The sequence below is a fragment of the Dasypus novemcinctus genome, chromosome 4 (assembly GCF_030445035.2).
Source record: "Dasypus novemcinctus isolate mDasNov1 chromosome 4, mDasNov1.1.hap2, whole genome shotgun sequence".
Taxonomy (NCBI): domain Eukaryota; kingdom Metazoa; phylum Chordata; class Mammalia; order Cingulata; family Dasypodidae; genus Dasypus; species Dasypus novemcinctus.
Window position 1 is genome coordinate 101,643,262 of NC_080676.1, and position 21,755 is coordinate 101,665,016.

Genomic DNA, 21,755 nt, shown 5'->3' on the forward strand with positions numbered 1-21,755 from the left:
TTCCTCCATCCTATGGACTCTGGGATGGTAATGTTCACTCCACCTCTAAGTTGAGATGGGGCTTAGATCCCACATGGTTGATGGATGCAATTCTCCTGCTTGAAGTTGTAGGCACTCTCAGTTCCCTGGTGTGGTGGTTGACCATCTTCACCTCCTTGTTAGCTGACCTGAGTAAGTCCAACAAACCAGAGAGTAGGAGTTGCAACTCTGCTGAGGCTCAGGGCCCAGCTGGCACATGGCCAGTCCAGAGATTCAAGTCTCTTGAGTGTACACCAACCCCAGCACCAACCACAGATTCAGTAAAAGTGACAGAAGAGGCATGTGTAGAAAGGTGACATCTGAGTCCAACTCCATCACTCTCAGGGACACGAATTCCAAAGTAAGGCCCACTGACAAGGCACTGAACTCTAGAGCCATCTGCCATGACTGTAGAACCTATGTATCTCCATAGCCCTCAGGAGTACCAGTACCTGGGGTTGCATCTACTTTAGCTATCTCTGGGATCCTGCTGAGGAGTGCAAAAGTGCAACCCCTCTGATGAACTCCTGACTCATTTTTGAAGACTGTTAGCCATATAAACTCATTTGTCTTTAACATTTCCCTCTTTTATTCAAGGTCTTTTTCTAGTTGTATCACCAGTTACTGATTGGTAGTAATCCCTCAACACCAGGGATGGTCATCCCTGGGAGTCATGTTCCGCACTGGGAGGATGGTAATGCATTTACATGCTGAGTTAAAAAAAAAAAAAGGATGTAGACAATGAGGAAGAAATGAAAGAAACTGCCTTGCCACTGTATATACAGGACAACACCTATTACAGTGATGAAAGGCAAAATGTAGAAAACAAAGTTTTATGATATTTTTCATTTTTTAATGCCCGAATTTATTTTTTACTTTATTTTAGTTTTCTAAATTAGTATGTATTTTATTTCTAATCTTTAAACCTAGCATTACTATTTTATTTTCCTATTAATTGAATTTGACAATATGATAGGCTTCATTTTTGATGAAGTTTTGGGCCACAGAGGGGTTCTACTATGGCAGGTGAGGAATGCTGGTATGGTGTGTTCGGTTTTAAATAACTGGCAATTTTCGATGAGGATGATGATGCTGTGCTGCTGTAAAGCCATCAAAGGTTTGTGTGATAAAACAAATGTTAACTAAGTTCGGAAGCCCATTTTTTATTTAAAATTTAAATTGTTGTTGTTGCTTGAAAAGTGTAAACAATAATGTAGATTACAAACTTTTAAAAGCTTGAGGAAAAGCAATCTCTTTCCCCTTTAATCATTTGAAAATAGATGTGGATTTAATTTGTAATGGCTTTTTAGCAATAATTCCTTCCCCTGACTGAATTTACCATGGGTACCACTTTTCTACTTGCAAAGTTAAGAGGTAACAAGCATTTGACAAATGTTTCTTTTTTCTCAAAGAATTTGTACTTTCTATGATCTCAGTTATCTTATTTACTATAAATAAGGGAAGATTGATTTTCTAAATTAAAAAACATTTTAAAAGTCTTTTCATTTTAAAATACTATTAGAAGTAGGGATGCCACAAATAAAATGAGCATCTATATTTACTTAGTGATGGTTTCATTTTAGGTAAACCAATAATCTGTGTTGCAGTATCTACCAGGAAAATGGATTGATCCATGGCTTAAATCCAGGGCAGATGATACTCTTCAAAATATCTAGATAAGGAGACTGTTAAGTTGGAATTGCCCTTTGAATATTTCCTATTTCTTTTAAAAAGTAAACATAACTTATTTTCTAGAGAAATTAATTTTCCTCATGAAGTGCTCTCCTTAACACAGTAGTAAGAATGATCTCTCTTCCTCATAAAAGAAAGTTCTAAAGTGCATGTTGAGGATTGGAAATACCTTTTGTTTGACACTGTGAGCCAGGCAAGATGTTTTCCATTGCTTCACTTTTTCTTATTTTTACTTTAAGATTTGCATGTGATTTTTCAAAGTTAGAGTTTAACTTGGAATTGTGAAGCTGTAAGCTTAAATGGACTTTCCATTAATGAACAGGTTTAGACCTTATTCTGCTTTGAGGCCAGTCAAATTAATTTTGATTTGAAATAGAAAATGGAGAGTTTGGAAAGCTCTATATATTTAGGTGATTCTTTTCAGTTTTATTAAGCCAAGCTAAAGAGAGTAGGAATCTGATAAGTCTAGTGAACATGTTATAAAAACACTGGCTTTGCCAGTATTTCTGAGGTGCCCAGGTGGGAGCCAGATAGCGTTTATTCATTTCTTCTTGCCCCCTGACCTGTGATCACAATATGTTCTCTCCGTGTACATGTTTTCCTCAGGACCTCATGGTAATAACCACATGGATGTTTCAGGGTTGCTGCAAGTGGGGCCAGATTCTTGCTATCTGTTCAGTGGCAGAGGCCTTAATGAAGTGATATAGCAAACTGCCGACATAAAAACATGAATGTCCAATTGAGTTGCTCCAGGGTTTCCATCTAATTCTCTTTGAAAAATTTGTCCTTCATACTGTTAGCCTTAGAACAGAATGTTGGGTTAAATTATTATCTGAAATGTTTACTGTAGAGACCATCTGTTATTACCAAATGATGTGAACTGGCACATGTTTTAACCTCTCAACTTTTATACTGACTTAAGGAAGAGATATTACTCATTCCCAGGCTATAAAGCTGTTCTCAGAAGCAGAAATAGGTCAACTATGTTGAGAATATGTTGAGAAGCAGAAATAGGTCAAATAGGTTGAGAACATTTCAAGTTCCTTTTGTTATATAGGATAGTGGAAAATATGGTAATTCTAGGCAGCTGAGGTGGCTATATGAGGCTTGATTTTCTAATATTAACTTACTTGCCAAATTGGAGAGCATGACGGTACAGCACTTCTCCTAAGCCCACCAAGAAGTAGTGGGGGATAAGTTTAGATGGATGGGAGGGGATATTGACTGTAAAATGTAGAACACCAAACAGAGCATTTTAAACTTTCTCTGATAAAAAATGGAAAGCCTTTAGAGAGGTAAGAGAGATGCTAATAGCAGCATTTGGTGTGTGTGTGTGTGTGTGTGTGTATTTACTGGCAGTATGTGGTATATAATATTAGAGAAGAAGTGGAATGAAGAAGTGGCTGTAATCATAGGCCAGGCATGATGGATCAAAGGTAGGGAAGTGAGATTTTAGAGAAATGAATGCATTCAAGAAATTTTATAAAGGAAATGTCAACAAGGTTTGAAGACTGGATGGATATGCAGTAGAAGAAAAGGAAAAAAACAATCAAATTTCAAATTCTGGATGTCAGGAACATTATTGAATCTTCAAATAGAAACAGGGAAGCTTAGAATAGGTCTTACTTTATGGTAGAAAGGATTGTATGCCCAGCTTTAGAAATTGTTTCTGCTTCTCCATCAGCCTCCCTCTTGTTCTTTTTCTTTTCGTTTTTCCTTTATTTTTAAAGAAGCTTTAGATTATATAAATGTTACTTCAGAAATATAGGGTATTCCCATATACCCCACACCTTTCCTCTCTCCCACTTTCCCTAATTAACAACATCTTTTATTAGCGTGTTACATTTGTTACAATTGATGAACACATATTGAAGCATCACTACTAACCATGATCTAGAGTTTACATTATGGTTTATACTTTGCCCTGCACAATTCTATAGATTTTGACAAAATGTATAATGGCTTGTATCTGTCATTGTAATATCATGCAGAACAATTCCAGTGTCCCAAAAATGTCCCATGTTATACCCATTCTTCCCTCAGAACCTCTGGTGACCACTGCCTTTATATCAATTTTACAAGTTCTTCCATTACTATAATAATAATAAGTCTACTTTGGTCCATAGTTGCATTCTCCCTTATGCTTGTTCATTCCTCAATCTTGAGGATTTTTGGATAATGATGTCCACTCTCCTTCCAATTGAGAGGGAGCTTAGATACCATAGGGCATCCAACAGCCCTGTCTTCTGGGTTTTTGTTTTGTTGATATGAGTGCTAGATGGTGAATTTGAAGGTGGGAGGAGTGTTGAATGATGGGTTAACAGTTTAGTTTAGAAGGATATAGATTTTCTTCTTCTATTAGTGAACCATTTATGTTCCAGCCTAATTAACTAATTAGTACAACAAAACAAATATAATAAGTTTTGTTTCTTTTTGTTCCCATATGGGCTAGTTAGATTTGCTCTGTTCTTTGGCAGGAGACTACACTTCTAATTCTGACCTCACCAATTTGCAGACTCATGTTGTTGACTACCAGGGTTATTGAGAGCTTGAAAGAATTGACCAATGCAAATCAATTTCTACACACACCCCTCCAGATCCACATCTTACCTATCATAGGTTAGTGTATTTTTTTAGAGTTTTGACCATATGTTTCTTTATTGACTAATTGACCCTTCAACAATAGATATCAAAGAGGGAATAAGAAATGACTGAAAATGTGTTTTAATCTTCAAAAGTTTGACTTGGGTTATAGAAAAAGGGATGGAGACAGGCAAGTCTTCTTTGGTGGCAAACATTATTCTGGGTAATTTTAACTTAAATCACTATAGCATATGATTGCTTACTCTTAAAATTAACAAAACTACTGATTTTGAACTCTGTGGCAAGGAAATTAGTTAACAAGTTAAATTCTAGAAAGCATGTTGGAATCCATCTTCAAGACTGCTCTTAAGTTATCAGGTGACTATAAAAGAGGTACCAAGTATCTCTATTACCTTCAACAGTTGGAAAAGGTAGAAAACAATTATTTCTTTCTACATTTTTTTGTGTGGATAGGATGAGCTCTTAGTTGTTCTAAGTGAAAAAGCATTATCAAATGGCAATAGTAGCCAAGTTTCCCAAGGGAATAATGACTTCACATCCCATAAACATGGCATTGCCACACAGCAGCCTTGACCTCATGTAACACATTCCTAAATCCCTCTTTTTTGAGAGTGGGGACCCAAGCGAATAACTCTACCTTGATTTCATAGTTGCTGGTTTCCTTGTAAAAAATTTTTAAAAAGTGTAGATGTACCAAAATACAGAACAATGTATTTTGGTTTGTCTTAAATATTCTCAGCCTGATCAGAGTAAAAATATTTAAGACAAATTTTGAGAAACTTCTCCATTAATAAGTCAATGGAACGCCCTCTTGTTGTTAACTATGGAGAGACATTTTAATAACTTAGTTGGGCAAGGTGTTATAATCCAGGTCTTATTTCTTTAGTCTTCTGTACCATTTATTCATACTGGCTCTTTTCCTTACGATGGAGAGGCACAATAATAAATGTCCTGTTAACAATTCTTTTCAATTCACATGTAATGTGGGAGACATTGTGGTAAATATGGCCCCTACTAGAAATAATAATATCTGACCAGTCCATGTATTGCAAGTGGCAAGAACTGTGAGGTAGAGTGGACAAATCATTATGTGGGAGTTAGGTCACTTAACTTTCAGGCATGGCCAGCTACATAACATGTCACTTTGGTCAACTTCTTTATGTTTTGTATTCCTGTGAAAAGTGAGGAGGCTAAAAAATTGGTAAGTCAATTGATACAAGTGGTGCTTATATATGAGGATTTATTGTACCTGTCTCCCTATCTTTATGTATGTTTAAAACTATCCATAATAAAAAATTTAAAGAAAGGAAATGTGCACACAAAAATAAATAAAAAGGTTATCCTGCCTACCTTCATCCACTTAAAATGAGGAAGCTGAATATCATAAGATCTCTTTTATTCTAAAGATTTATGATTAATTCTGTGATTTGACAAACTGGAGCTGTGATTGTTTCAAGCTGTCTTGAGAAGGAGCTTTATACAATAAAATAATTTTTTCCTCTGGAATAATTTTACTAAATCAATATTATATTGCTGACCATGGATCCTTGGTCAATTTACATAGAAATGTATGTGTATTTTATAAGTTATACTGAGTGTCCTAGCATGTTTTACATTGATTGGTAGTCTTTTTGCATCAAAATCAATGTTATGTCTCCAGATGTAGTTTGAAGCTAATACATCAATATGAACATTTCCAGAATAGGTTGGAAATAACAGCCTTTTAATGTTACAGATCTTTTTCTTTTTTAACTTTTTGTTTTGAAGTAATTTCAAACATAAAGGGCAGTTATAAAAATAATGCAAACTCCATTAAGAGAACTCCAACCTATTCCCACCCTCCAGATACCCAGATCCATAATTTTTAACATTTATCACATTTCCCATATCATTCCATCCATATCTATCTCCATCCATCCATCCATTCATCCATCCATCCATCTGTCTGTCTGTCAATACATTTTCTGAACAATTGAGTGTAGGTTATAAACATAATGCTCATTGAACACTAATACTGCCAGGTATATTATCTAAGAAAAAGGATATTCCTTTACATAACCATCTTAAGTGCAGCTATCTAGTTAAAGAAATTTAGCATTGATATAAGCTTGCAGTCTGTATTTCAATTTTTCATATGTCCCAATAATGTACTTTTAAAAATATATTTTTACTTATTTTAAAAGATACTTAGATTACATAAAATGTTACATTAAAAATATAAGGGATTTCCATATGCCCCACTCCCCACACCTCCCACTATTTCCCACAATAACAACTTCTTTCCTTAGTGTAGTACATTCATTGGAATTGATGAACACATTTTGGAGCATTGCCACTCAGCATGAATTATAGTTTACATTGTAGTTTACACTTCTTTCCCATTCAATTCTGTAGGTTATGGCAGGATATATAATGGCCTGTATTTGTCATTGCAGTGCCATCAGAACAATTCCATGTCCCAAAAATGTCACATATTATACCTCCTTTTCCCTCTCCTGGCCTCCTCCAGAAACCGCTGTCTCCACATCAATGATATAATTACTTCCATTGCTAGAATCACAGTAAGTCTGTAGTAGAATACCAGTAAGTCTGTTCTAGTCCATATTTTATTCCCCAGTCCTGAGGCTTCTGGGATGGTGATGCCCACTCCACCTCTAATTGAGTGGGGGATTCAATCCCATATGGCTGATGAATGGGACTCTCTTGCTTGCAGTTTTAGACTCTCTTGGTTCCTTGGTGTGGTGGGTGGTCATCCTCACCTCTTTGTTGTACTGGGTGAGTCCATGAACTGGAGAGTAGGTGTTGAAACTCTGCTGAGGCTCAGGGTTCAGCTGGCACAAGGACAGCCCAGAGATTCAAGTTTCTTGGACATGTACCTACCAACTCCAGCACCAACTATAGGTTAAGATAAAAGGGACAGAAAAGGCATGTGTAGAGAAGTCACATCTGAGTCAAACTCTGTCACACTCAAAAGCACAAACTCCAAAGTAGGGTCCACTGGCAAGGCTTCAAACTCCAGAGCTATTGCCATGACTGCTGGACCTGGGTGTCTCTGGAGCCCTTGGGAGCCCCACTATTTAGAGTACTATCTACTTTGGCAGTCTATGAGATCCTGCTGAGATGTGCATAAGCGTTACCTCTCTGATGACCTCATGACTCACTTTCAAGTCTCCTAACCATATAAACTCATTAGTTTTTACCTTTCCCTCTTCTTATTCAAGGTCTTTTTCCAGTTGTATCACTAACAAGTGCTTGGTGTAATCCCTTGGTGCCAGGGAGGCTCATCCCTGGGATTCATGTCCCACACTGGGGGGAAGGAAATGCATTTATATGCTGAGTTTGGCTTACAGAGAGGCCACATTTGAGCAACATGGAGGCTCTCAGGAAATAACTCTTAGGCACCCTACTACACTAGGCTAAGTTGTGATTTCAAGAGCAAAAGGCTCATAAGCATAGTTGTCAATATCAAGGGCCCATCAATGGACAATCCTTCTTCACTAGTCATTGCCCCTGTACTTGGAGAATAGTTGCTGCTCCATTAGAGAATGTGGCAGAGCTCCCCAGGATGGGAATTTGATATTCTTCAGTTGTTGTGTGAATCTCTACCCACTGTGACAATGCCCCATGAACATCTGAACATAATTATATACCTTATATGTATGTCCAGGTGAACTTGCTCCCATGTATCCCCCATCACTGACACTAGACACCAATGATCCTCCTCTGTCATGGTTGTAACCCTTCTGTGATCCAAGAAGTCAAGAATATTGCCAAATTCAATTAATAGGAAAATGAATACTAATGATAGGTTTAAACATAAGAAATAAAATACATAATAATTTAGAAAAACTAAAACCAAAATAAAGTAAAAAAAATTGGGTATGAAAAATTGAAAAATATTAAAATTTTTTTGATGTTTTGCCTTTCATCACTGTAATAACTGTTGTCCTGTATGTACAATGGCAATTTCTTCCATTTTTTTCTTCAGTGTCTTACTTTTTTTTCATTTTGTCATCACAAAAGTCTTAAGTCACAGTAAAGTCACAGAGAATATAGGATACTCCCATATGCCCCCTTCCCATATTAATAACTTTTTTACATGTGGGTGGTACATTTGTTACAACTGATGTAAAAATATTGAAACATAGCTACTAACCATGGTCAATGGTTTATGTTTTAGACCGTACACTTCTTTAAATTTTTGAAGAAATTGAACAGGGTCCATGTATTATTCAGCCAAAGGGGTGCTGATGCAAAATACCAGAAATTGATTGGTTTTTATAAAGGGTTTTTATTTGGTAGCAGCTTACAGATACCAGGCCATAGGGCATAAGTTACTTCCCTCACCAAAGTCTATCTTCACGTGTTGGAGCAAGATGGCTGCCAATTATTGTGAGGGTTGAAGCTTCCTGGGTTCCTCCCTTCTAGGGTCTTGCTTTTCTCTGGGTTCAAGCTTCCTTCCTTTCTAGGGCTTGCTTCTTCCTGACCTCAGGGTTCCTCTCTTCCTGGGGCTGGTTTCTCTTTCCTCTGTGAGCTTACTTCCCAGGGTTCCAGCTTAAGGCTTCAGCATCAAACTCCAACATCAAAAACCCTTGCATCAAAAACTCCAACTCTCTCCTTTGCCATGCCTTTTATCATGCCTTTTAATACCCTAATGATGTGGCCCAATCAAAGCCCTAATCATAAGTCAATCATGCCCAGTAATAGACCAGATTATAAACATAATCCAGTATCTATTTTTGGAATTCATAACTATTGAACTGCTACAGTCCGTATCCATCCTTGCAAGATCATGCAGAACATTTCCATTGCCCCTAACTACTCCTTCTTACATCTGTTCTATTCCTCTCACCCTCTCCTCAGGGCCTATTGTGACCACCAGGCTTCACTCCTTGAAGGAAAAGATTCATAGATACTTGCAACAACGGTGAGGGCTTGACACACTAGTCTTTCCTCCCCTATTAGGAACTGCCCATGCTCTTAAGAGACATCCTACCCTCGGTTTGAGAACATATTGGGCCTCCCCAGTATGGGAGTTCAACTCCTTCCCACTCATTATTTGGGTCTCCCTCCACTGATATGACTATGACAAAATTATCACTTGCACATTCTCTAGAAGACTGCCCCAGGTATGCCTGTTCCAAATGCCTCCCCCCTCCCCCATCCAACTCCCTAAAACAGAAAACTTCCTTATCATATTGCCAAAAGAATTTTATCAACACTTTAGTTTCAATCACATACCTGCCAATCCCCAGTGTTCACCTGCTCCCTCCCCAAACACTCCACCCAATTCCATGGACTGTCCAACCCATATTCCCCACCCTACCCCCTGCCAAGCTTGCACTGCCCAAACCAATAGTATCCCTACACCCCTGTCCTATCCCTTCATTGTACAACTACTCACTTCCACCTTTTCATAGATTTTGCCTGTTTGGGTGTTGGCTCACAATCTTCTTCTCCCTTTCTATTTTCTGGGAACCTATCTTCTAGACTCTGAGTTGGCTTGATTTGCTTAATTCATATCAGTGAAGTCATATAATGTTTGTCCTTCAATGTCTGACTTTCTTCACTCAACATAAGGCCCTCAAGATTCATCCATATTATCCCATGTGTTAGTATTGTATTCCTTCTTACAGCTGAGTAATATTCCATTGTATGTATATACTATATTTTGCTAATCCATTCATCTGTTGCTGGGCAGTTGGGTTGATTCCAAATTTCAGCAATAATGAATAATGCCACTATGAACATTGATGTGCAAATATCTGTTCATGTCCTTGCTTTCAGTTCTTCTGGGATATACCCATCATTGGAATTTCTGGGTCAATTGGCAGATCTATACTTAGTTTTTTGAGGAACTGCCAAACTGTCCTCCACAATGGCTGGACCATTCTACATTCTCACAAACAATGGATGAATGTTTCCATTCTTTCATATCCTCTCCAACAATTGTAGTCCTCTGCTTTCTTAATGGTGATTAGTCTAATTGGAGTAAGATGGTATCTCATTGTAGTTTTGAATTGCATTTCTCTAATAGCTAGTGATGTTGAGAATCTTTTCATGTGCTTTTTAGCCATTTGTATTTCTTCTTTGGAGAAGTGTCTGTTCAAATCACTTACCAATTTTTAAAATGGGTTGTTCACCTTTTTATTTTTGAGATACAGGATTTCTTTATATATGCTGGATATTAGGCTCCTATCAGATATATGGTTATCAAATATTTTCTCCCATTGGATAGGCTGCCTTTTCACTTTCTTGACAAACTCCTTTGAGGTGCAAATGGTTTTAATTTTGAGTAGGTCCCATTTATACATTTTTTCCCTTGCTGTTCGTGCTTTGGATATGAAGTTCATGGAACCATTTCTATTACAAGGTTCTGTAGATGCTTCCCTACATTATCTTCCCAGGTCCTTATGGTCTTGGCTTATATTTAGATCTTTGATTATCTTGAGTTGATTTTTGTTATAAGGTGTGAGATGGTAATCCTCTGTCATTCTTTGGGATATGGATATCCAGTTCTCCAAGCACCATTTGCTGAAGATGCTATTCTCTCCCAGTTGAGTGGGTTTGGTGACCTTTTTGAATATCAGGTGACTGTATATGGGAGGATCTATATCAGAACTCTCAATTCAGTTCCATTGGTGATTGTATCTATCCTTATGCCAAATCCATTTAGTTTTGACCACTGCCACTTTGTAGTATGTTTTAAAGTCAGGTAGTATGATTCCTGAGATTTCATTTTCTTTTTTTTTTTTTTTAAAGATTTATTTTTATTTATTTATTTCCCCTCCCCTCCCCTGGTTGTCCGTTTTCTGTGTCTTTTTGCTGCGTCTTGTTTCTTGTTTCTTTGTCCGCCTCTGCTGTCGGCAGCGGCACAGGAAGTGTGGGCGGTGCCATTCCTGGGCAGGCTGCTCCCTCCCTCGCGCTGGGCGGCTCTCCTTATGGGCGCACTCCCTGCGCGTGGGGCTCCCCTACGGCGCGGCACTCCTTGTGCGCATCAGCACCGCGCATGGGCCAGCTCCACACGGGTCAAGGAGGCCCGGGGCCCGAACCGCGGGCCTCCCATGTGGTAGACGGACGCCCTAACCACTGGGCCAAAGTCCGTTTCCCGATTTTTTCTTTTTTAATATGTCTTTGGCTCTATGGGGCCTCTGACCTTTCCAAATAAATTTAATAGATTTTCCAATTCAGTAAAAAATGCTCTATTGATTTTTAATTGGATTGCATCAAATCTGTAGATTAGTTTGGATAGGATAGACATTTTAATGATATTTAATCTTCCTATCAGCTAGGTGGGGCAAAATGGCATCCAGGTGAGTACACCCTCATTATCTCTCCTGCAAAAAACTGAGTGGGGGCAGAATCCTGCCTGAGTGAGCAGTTTTAGGAACCTACAAAGCAGGAGGTATCTGGATATTGATCTGGAGACTCTGCAACAAAAGAAGTGCTTGCTTAAGGTAAAACCACAGGTTTCTGATACTAAAGCTGGAAGTTGTGGGAAGACAAATCCCTTTCCCTAGCTGAGAGCCACAGCATTCCCCAAACACTGCTGGTCACAGAGCAGCATTCCTGAGCACAGTGTTCCCAAAACACATAATTCCCAAACCCATACACCTGATTCCCAAACCCGTGTTCCCTGAACCTCGTGTTCCCTGAATGCTGCATTCCCTGTAACCCACATTCCCCAAACTCATGTACCCCAAGCCCACATTCTTCCAAGACTGCATTCCCTGAACCCAGCACTCCTGAACTCTGGCACTCCCCTAGCTCTCCAGTCTTGGACAAACTCTGAGAGGGGGAGGGTTTTTCTGTGTGATGCAGAGGGGCCTGGGGAGTGCAGGTTCAATTTTCTGGTACCCCCTCTTTTCAAGCTTGGAGGAGCACACCAGCTGGCTTGGGGAGAGGCCAAGAAGAGAGGAGAGGTGAATCTGCTGAGAGAGTCCAATTTACTTAAACACCCTGGGATAGCGAAACTTGGTCTAGGAGGAGTTGGAGTCAGAAAATTAACTGGCCTGCCATAGCATACCTAAGGGAGAGGGACAGTAGGCTTGCAATAACATATTTAGGATTCCTGGCAAGGTGTGGGTGCTCTCTCTCAAGAAACTAAGAGTCATTATTTTCTGTGGTAAGTTGGTTCACCAGGGTCCCATTTGAATCTCCAAGGGGAGCCCTCACACAGCCTTCCTGCTGCTGTGGAGAGAGGGAAGTGAGGAAGGGAGAAAAGGGGAAGGTCAGGCTCCTAAGCAGGTTATTCAATTGCAGAGAGGATTCTTTGCTTGAGACCTTGTTTGGTGTTTTTTGTTGTTTTGTTTTCTTGTTTTTCCTTCCCCTTTATCCCCCATGGCCCCCCTTTTTTTCTTGCTTGTTTTTTCCTCTCTTTTTCCTTTTTTCTATTAGGTGCTGCAGGCAGTGTTTCTTATTTGCTGTGCTTCCTCATCCTCTATTTCCTCTTTTCTGTGTGTACTGATTTTGGCTACCAATGCTATCCCCTTTCCTTTACATCTTTCTATCCTCCATCATATATTGTTCTCTTACATTCCACCTCTCTTTGTTTAGCCCCCAATTTTTCTGACTTTTTATTTCTACCACCTCTATTCTGTTTTCTATCTTTTACTCACTCTTTTTTTTTATTGACTTTGTAATAATATTACATTAAAAATATATATGTGAGGTCCCATTCAACCCCACCCCGCCACCCCCCTCTCCCCCCCCCCAACAACATTCGTTCCCATCATCATGACACATCCATTGGATTTGGTAAGTACATCTTTGGGCACCTCTGCACCTCATAGACAATGGTCCACATCATGGCCCATACTCTCCTCCATTCCATCCAGTGGGCCCTGTGAGGATTTACAATGTCCGGTGATTACCTCTGAAGCACCATCCAGGGCAGCTCCATGTCCCAAAGATGCCTCCACCTCTCATCTCTTCCTGCCTATCCCCATACCCATCGTCCACCATGTCCACTTTTCCCAATCCAATGCCACCTCTTCTATGTGGACATTGGATTGGTTGTGTCCATTGCACCTCTATGTCAAGAGGAGGCTCAGATTCCACATGGATGCTGGATGCAATCCTCCCATTTTCAGTTGTAATCACTCTAGGCTCCATGGTGTGGAGGTTGTCCTTCTTCAACTCCATCTTAGCTGAGTGTGGTAAGTCCAATAAATCAGATTTCTTTTACTCACTCTTTATGTTATTCTTTCTTTTCTCTTTCTCTCTCCCCTGACCACACTGGTCTTTTAATTCATACTATATTCTTCCCCATATTCAGTTTACTATCTCATTGCAGGTACTCCACTTTTTTACTGTTATAACTCTACACAGCTTACATGAGTTTTATATACATTCTCCTAGGTCTCACATGGTTCTACTGCTAACATTTACTATCAATACTACTATTATACTTTTTCTTTTCTTACCCATTTTGCTTTCCCTGGCCCTAATATTATCCTTTAAGGGAACTTAGACAACAACAAGGAAATAGAATAAGAAGAACAAAATGTCAAAGAGAAGACTAAAAATGCAAACAAAACAACACCTAAATAAACCCGAGACTAGACAGAAAAGCAAATCAACTGAGTAAACCCATCAAAATAAAATGATGACCAGACAGCAACAAAAAAACCATACCAATAATCAAGAAAACATGGCCCAATCCAATGAACAAACTAAAAACCAGGAAGAGGAGCAGAACATTGAACAACTAATCAAAGCTCTCAAAAACATACATCATAGACCATTTTAATGAAATGAAGTAAGAGAGTAAGGATATTAAGAAAACACTTGGATATCATACAGAAGAAATTGTAAACATATGCAAAAAGATAATGGATATGATGGTGATGAATAGCACAATCCAAGAAATCAAAATTACACTCGCAGTAAATAACAGCAGATTTGAAAAGGCAGAGGAAAGAATTAGTGATGGGGAAGTCAGTACACCTGAAATCAAACAGATAGTAGAATTGATCAATAAAAAAATAGAAAAAACCCAGCAGGGATTTAGGGAACTGAATGACAATACAAAATGCACAAACATATGCCTTATAGGCATCCCAACAGGAGAAGAGAAGGGAAAGGGGACAGAAGGGATGTTGGAGGAAATAATGGCTGAAAACTTCCCAAACCTATGGAAGGAGGTGAATGTACATGTCCAGGAAGAACAACACACCCCAAACAGCATAAATCTCAACAGGACTACCCCAAGACACATACTTGTCAAATTATCCAACACTCAAGACAAAGAAAAATTACATAAAGCAGCAAGAAAAAAGAGAACCATCACATACAAGGGGAGCTCAATAAGATTAAGTGCTGATTTCTCATCTTAAAAAAACAACAAACTAACCCCAAAGGAAGAAGAAATAAACAAATAACAAAGACCAGAGGAGAACTAAATGAAACAGAAAATAAGGAAGTGCTAGAAAAAATAAACAAAATGAAGAGCTTGTTCTTTGAAAAGATCTAATAAAATTAACAGACCCTTAACTAGACTAACAAAGAAAAAAGATAAGATGCAAATACACAAAATAAGAAATGAGAAAGGGGATATCACCAGTGACCCCACAGAAATAAAGAGTACCTTAAGAGGATATTTTGAAAAACTATATTCCAAAAAGAAGGACAATTTAGAGGAAATGGGCAAATTCCTAGAAACACATAATCTGCCTACATTGATGAAAGAAGAAATTGATGATCTCAACAAACCAATCACAGGTAAAGAGATAGAATCAGTCATTAGAAACCTCCCAACTAAGAAGAGCCCTGGACCAGACAGCATCATAGGTGAATTCTATCAAATATTCCAGAAAGAACTAACACCAATCTTGCTTAAACTCTTCCAAAAAATTGAAATAGAAGGAACATTACCTAACTCATTCTATGATGCCAACATTACCCTAATACCAAAGCCAAACAAAGACACTACAAGAAAGAAAAATTACAGACCAATCTCTCTAATGAACCTAGATGCAAAAATCTTTAACAAAATATTTGCTAATCATATTCAACAACACATTAAACAAATTATACACCATGACCAAGTGGGTTTCATTCCTGCTATGCAAAGATGGTTCAACCTAAGAAAATGAATTAATGTAATACACCACATAAACAGATCAAAGGAAAAAAATCACATGATCATATCTATAGATGCAGAAAAAGTATTTGACAAAATACAACACCCTTTCCTGATAAAAACACTGCAAATATGTGAATAGAAGGAAACTTTCTGAACATGATAAAGGGTATATATAAAAACCTACAGCTAATGTCATTCACAATGGTGAAATCCTAGTATCCTTCCTTCTAAGATCAGGAACAAGACATGGATGTCCACTATTACTCCTCCTATTTAACATTGTGTTATAAGTACTTGCTTGAGCAATGAGGCAAGAACCAGATATAAAAGGCATCCAAATTGGAAAGGAAGAAGTCAAAATTTCACTATTTGCAGATGACATGATCCTATACATAGAAAGCCCTGAGAAGCCTACAACAAAGCTTCTAGAGTTTATAAATGAGTTCAGTAAAGTCGCATGTTATAAGATCAGTGTGCAAAAATCAGTAGCATTTCTGTACACCAGTAATGAGCAATCTAAGGAGGAAATCAGGAAAAAATACCATTTACAATAGTAACTTAAAAAATCAAATAAATAGGAATAAATTTAACTCAAGATGTAAAAGACATACACAGAAAAATACACAACACTGTTTAAGGAAAGCAAAGAAAACTGAAATAAATGGAAGAATCTTCCCTGTTCATGGGTAGGAAGACTATGTACCATTAAGATGTCTATCCTACCAAAACCGATCTACTGATTCAGTGCAATCCCTAAAAAGTCAACACAGCATTTTTGAAATTTATTTGGAAAGGAAAGATCCCAAATAACCAATGACATATTGAAAAAGAGAAATGAAATTGGAGGAATCATAGTACCTGATTTCAAAATATACAGTAGTGAAAACATCATGGTATTGGCACAAGGATAGACATACTGACCAATGGAGCCAAAATGAGAGTTCTGATATAGATCCTCATATATACAGTCATCTGATATTTGACAAGGCCACCAAGCCCACTCAACTGTGAGAAAACAGCCTCTTCAACAAATGGTGCTTGGAGAACTGGATATCCATGTGTAAAAGAATGAAAGAGGATTATCATCTCACACCTTGTACAAAAATCAACTCAAGATGGATCAAAGACCTAAATATATGAGCCAAGACCTTAAAGACCTTGGAAACAATGCAGGGAAGCATCTACAGGACCTTATAATAGGAAATGGCTTCATGAACTTCACACCCATGGCACAAGAAGCAAAAGAACAAATAGATAAATGGGACCTCTGCAAAATTAAATCCTTTTGCACCTCAAAGGAGTTTGTCAGGAAAGTGAAAAGAGTCTTCCTAATGAGAGAAAATATTTGGTAATCATACATCTGTTAGGAGACTAATATCCTGCATATATAAAGAACTCCTATCTCTCAAAAATAAAAAGACAAACAACCCTTTTAAAAAATGGGCAAGTGATTTGAACAGACACTTCTCCAAAGAAGAAATATGAATGGCTAAAAAGCACATGAAAAGATGCTCAAAATCACTAGCTATTAGGGAAATGAAAATCAAACCTACAATGAGATACCATCTTACTCCCATAAGACTGGAGGCTATCAAAAAGAAGACTACAAGTGGTGAAGAGGATGTGGAGGAATGGGAACACTCATCCACTGCTGGTGGGACTGTAGAAGGATCCAGCCATTCTGGAGAACAGTTTGGTGGTTTCTCAAAAAAAATTACCTATAGATTTTCCATATGACCCCGCAATTCATTTGTTGGGTATATACCCAGAAGAACTGAAAACAAGGGCACAAAGAGATGTATGCACATCAATGTACATAGAAGTATTATTTACTATTGCCAAAATTTGGAATCAACCCAACTGCCCATCAGCAGATGAATGGATAAACAAAATTTGGTATATACATACAATGGAATACTACTCAGTTATAAGAAGGAATACAGTACAAACACATGGGATAACATGGATGAATCTTGAGGACCTTATATTGAGTGAAACAAGCCAGGCATAGAAGGACAAATACTATATGACCTCTCTGATATGAAATAAGCAATCCAAACTGTCTCAGGGAGATAGAGACCGCATGATAGGCTTACAGGAAATTGGGGGGGGGGGGGAAGAGGAAGGTTAAATGAGCTGATGCCTATATGGGTGAAATCTATGATAAAGTGGAGGTAGGTATTTGTACAGGGAAGGGATAAGATGAGGGCATAGGGATATCTTTGGGTGGGGCTTTGTAGGCTTGAGGGGGCTAAGGTTGCAAGGATGGGTCAGGTGGCCCAAGGAATTGGGGGAAGGCTGGGGGGAACAGTTGAATATGGAAGATTTTTGGGTATGTGGTTGAAACTATAATGTTGAGAAAACACTTTAGAAAATATAATCAGGAAGGATTACCTGTTTAAGGGGGGGATATCTGGCACAGGGCAGACTTCTAGGGAGTGTGTGAGTGCTTATCTTGTCGTAGTGTGTTATAGCATTAGGTGGAGACCCATACAGTGAGTGGGAAGCTGTAACCACAAACTGGGGAGGCCTGATGTTCTGAAATAGAGGGAATTGTGTCTGTTGAGAGAATTGGTGGCTCCCAATGGGAGAGGACAGTCTAGTATGTCAAGCCCCCAACATTGTTGCAAGTATCTGTGAATCTGGTCCTTCAAGCAGTGAAAACTGGTTGTCCCTGTGGGCCCTTGAGGGGAGAGGGAGAGAGGAACAGAAGGAAGCAAGGAAACTCGGGGCAATGGAAGTGTTCCACAAGATCATGCAATTATGGATATAGGACATGTTAAATTACACCAAAAATGTATAAAAGTCTATAGGCTAAAATGTAAACCATAATGTAAAGCATAAAGTAACTAAAAGTTTAGAAAATCGTACAGTCTTAAATATAAACCATAATGCAAACCAAAATGGAACCATGTTTCATAACTATGTTTCAATATCTGTACATCAACTGCAGCAAATATAACATGAACATGTAAAATGATCATTGCTAGGGAAGGGGGAAAAGAGTTTGATATTGGATATATGGGAGTCCCCTATATTGTATATGTGACTTTACTGTGATCTAAAACTTTTTTGAAGACAAAATTAAAAATTAGGGGAAAAAAAGATGTAGACACTGAGAAAGAAATGAAAGAAATTGCCTTGCCAGTGTATATAAAGGGCAACACCTATTGCAGTGATGAAAAGCAAAATGTAAAAAACAAAGTTTTATGATATTTTTTCATTTTTTAAATACCCAAATTTATTTTTACTTTATTTTAATTTTTCTAAATTAATATGTATTATATTTCTAATCTTTGAACCTATCACTACTATTTAATTTTCCTATTGATTGAACTTGCCAAAATATTAGGCTTCATTTTTGAAGAAGTTTTGGACCACAGAGGGGTTCAACTATTGTAGGGGAGGAACACTGGTATGGGATGTTACTGCTGGGGACACATGGTTGGGAGGGAGTTCTCCAGGACATGTATATAGGGTACAAAAATTTTTCAGATATATGATGTATATTTTCATAGTAGTTACAGTTACAAATGACAACTGAGGGATTGCTGAGTTCCTAGCCAGGGGAGCTCTGTCACGTTCCCCAATGGAACAGCAACAGTCCCCCAAATGCAAGGGCAAAGACAAGTGAAGAAGGATGCTCCAATAATGAGCCCTTGATGTTGATGACTATGCTTATGAGCCTTTGCACCTGAAATTTGAACTAGGCCTATAGCTGCAGGGTGCGTAAGAGTTACATTGAGAGCCCCAGTTTTGCGCAAATGTAACCACTCTCTAAGCCAAACTCAGCATGTAAATGCATTACCTTTCCCCCAACATGGGACTGGACTCCCAGGGATGAGCCTCCCTGGCACCAAGGGATTACTCACAGTCACTAACTGGGGTTCAACTAGAAAAAGACCTTGAATAAAAGGGGGAAATGGTAAAGACAAATGAGTTTATATGGCTAAGAGTCTTCAAAAAAGAGTCAGGAGATTATCAGAGGGGTCACACTTACACACACCTCAGCAGGATCCCAGAAACAAAGTAGATGCAACCCCAGGTACTGGTGCTTCTGAGGGCTATGGAAACATACAGGCTCCATGGTCATGGTAATTGGCTCTGTAGTTCAGTGCCTTGTCAGTGGGCCCTACTTTGGAATTTGTTCCTGAGTGTGTTGGAGTCGGACTCAGATGTGACCTTTCTAGACATGCCTCTTCTGTCACTTTTACTGAACCTATGGTTGACACTGGAGTTGGTATATATCCAGGAGACTTAAATCTCTGGACTGGCCGTGTGCCAGCTGGGACCTGCACCTCAGCAGAGTTGCAACTACTAGTCTCAGGTTTGTTGAACTTACACAGGTCAGCTAATAGGGAGGTGAAGATGGTCAACCACCACACCAGGGAACTGAGAGTGCCTACAACTCCAAGCAGGAGGTTTGCATCCATCAACCATGTGGGACCTAAGCCCCCTCTCGATATAGAGGTAGAGTGGACATCACCAACCCTGGGTCTACAGGATGGAGGGATTAAATATGGATTAGAGTGAACTTACTGGTATTCTTCTATAGAACTATTGTGACTAGTAATGGAAGAAACTAGCATTGATCTGGAGAAAGTGGCCATGGTAGTTACTGAGGGAAAAGAGAGGGGAGAAGAAATGAGATATGGGTTGCATTTTTTGGGACTTGGAGTTTTCCTAAATGCTACTGTAGTGACAGATGCTAGACATTATACATCCTGCCATAACCCGCTGAATATACTGGTGGGGAGCATAAACTACAATGTAAACTATAATCCAAGTGGTGCAGTAGTGCTCTAAAATGTATTCACCAAATGCAATGAATGTGCCACCCTGATGAAAGAGGTTGTTGATGTGGGAGGAGTGGGGGGGTGGGAGGTGGGGTATATGGGAACCTTATATTTTTTAATGTAACATTTTTGCAATCTTGTATCTTGGAAAAAAAAAAGACACTTTCATTTAAAAAAACTCTTCCTATCCATGAACAGGGAATGCTCTTCCATTTATTCAAGTCTTCTTTGATTTCTTTAACAGTTTTGTGTAGTTTTCTGTGTATAAGTCCTTTTCATCTTTAGTTAAATTTGTTACTAGTTATTTGATTTTTTAAGGTACTATTGTAAATGTTATTTTTTCCTGATTTCCTCCTTAGATTGTTCATTATTGGTGTACAGAAATGCTACTGAGTTTTGCACATTGATTTTATAACCCGTGATTTTACTGAACTCATTTATAAGCTCCAGAAGCTTTGTTGTTGTTTTCTCAAGGCTTTCTATGTATAGGATCATGTCATCTGCAAATAGTGAAATTTTTACTTCTTCCTTTCCAATTTGGATGGCTTTTACATCTTTTTATTGCCTAAGTGCTCAAGCAAATACTTCTAACACAATGTTAAATAAGGGCAGTGACAGTAGGCATACTTGTCTTTTTCCCAATATTAGAGGGAAAGATTTTAGGATTTTTCTATTGTATATGATGTTAGCTGTGGGTTTTTCATATGCACACTTTATCATCTTCAGAAAATTTCCTTCTACCCCTATTTTTTTGTAGTGCTTTTATCAGGTAAGTGTGTTGTATTTTTGTCAAATGCTTTTTCTGCATCTATAGAGATGGTCATGTGATTTTTCCCCTCTCTCTCCATCTGTTTATGTGGTGTATTATATTGATTGATTTTCTTATGTTGAACAATACTTGCATACCTGGATAAAACCCACTTGGTCATGGTGTATAATTTATTTTATGCTTTGTTGAATATGATTAACAAGTATTTTTTTTTGAAGATTTTGGTATCTAGTTTCATTAGAGAGTTTGCAATTTTCCTTTCTTGTGTTGTCTTTGTTTGGATTTGATATTAGGGTAATGTTGGCATCATAATGAGTTAGGCAATGTTCCTTCTACTTCTATTTTTTGGAAGAGTTTAAGCAGGATTGGTGTTATTTCTGTCCAGGATGTGTGGTAGAATTCACATGTGAAGCTATCTGGTGCTAGGCTCTTTTTAGTTGTAAGGTTTTAAATGACTGATTTTATCTCTTTACTTGTGATTGGTTTGCTGAGTTCACTAATTTCTCCTTTCATCAATGTAGGCTGCTTGTGTGTTTCTAGGAATTTGTCCATTTCCTGTAAATTATCCTTATTCTTGGCATATAATTTTTCAAAGTATCCTCTAATGGTACTCTTTATTTCTGTGGGGTCAGTTGTGCATATGCCCTTACTCATTTCTTATTTTGTGTATTTGCATCTTCTCTCTTTTTTCTTTGTTAGTCTAGTTAAGGGTTTGTCAATTTCATTGATCTTCTCAAATAATTAGTTTTGGGTTTTGTTAATTTTTTCTAGTGCTTTCTAATTTTCTATT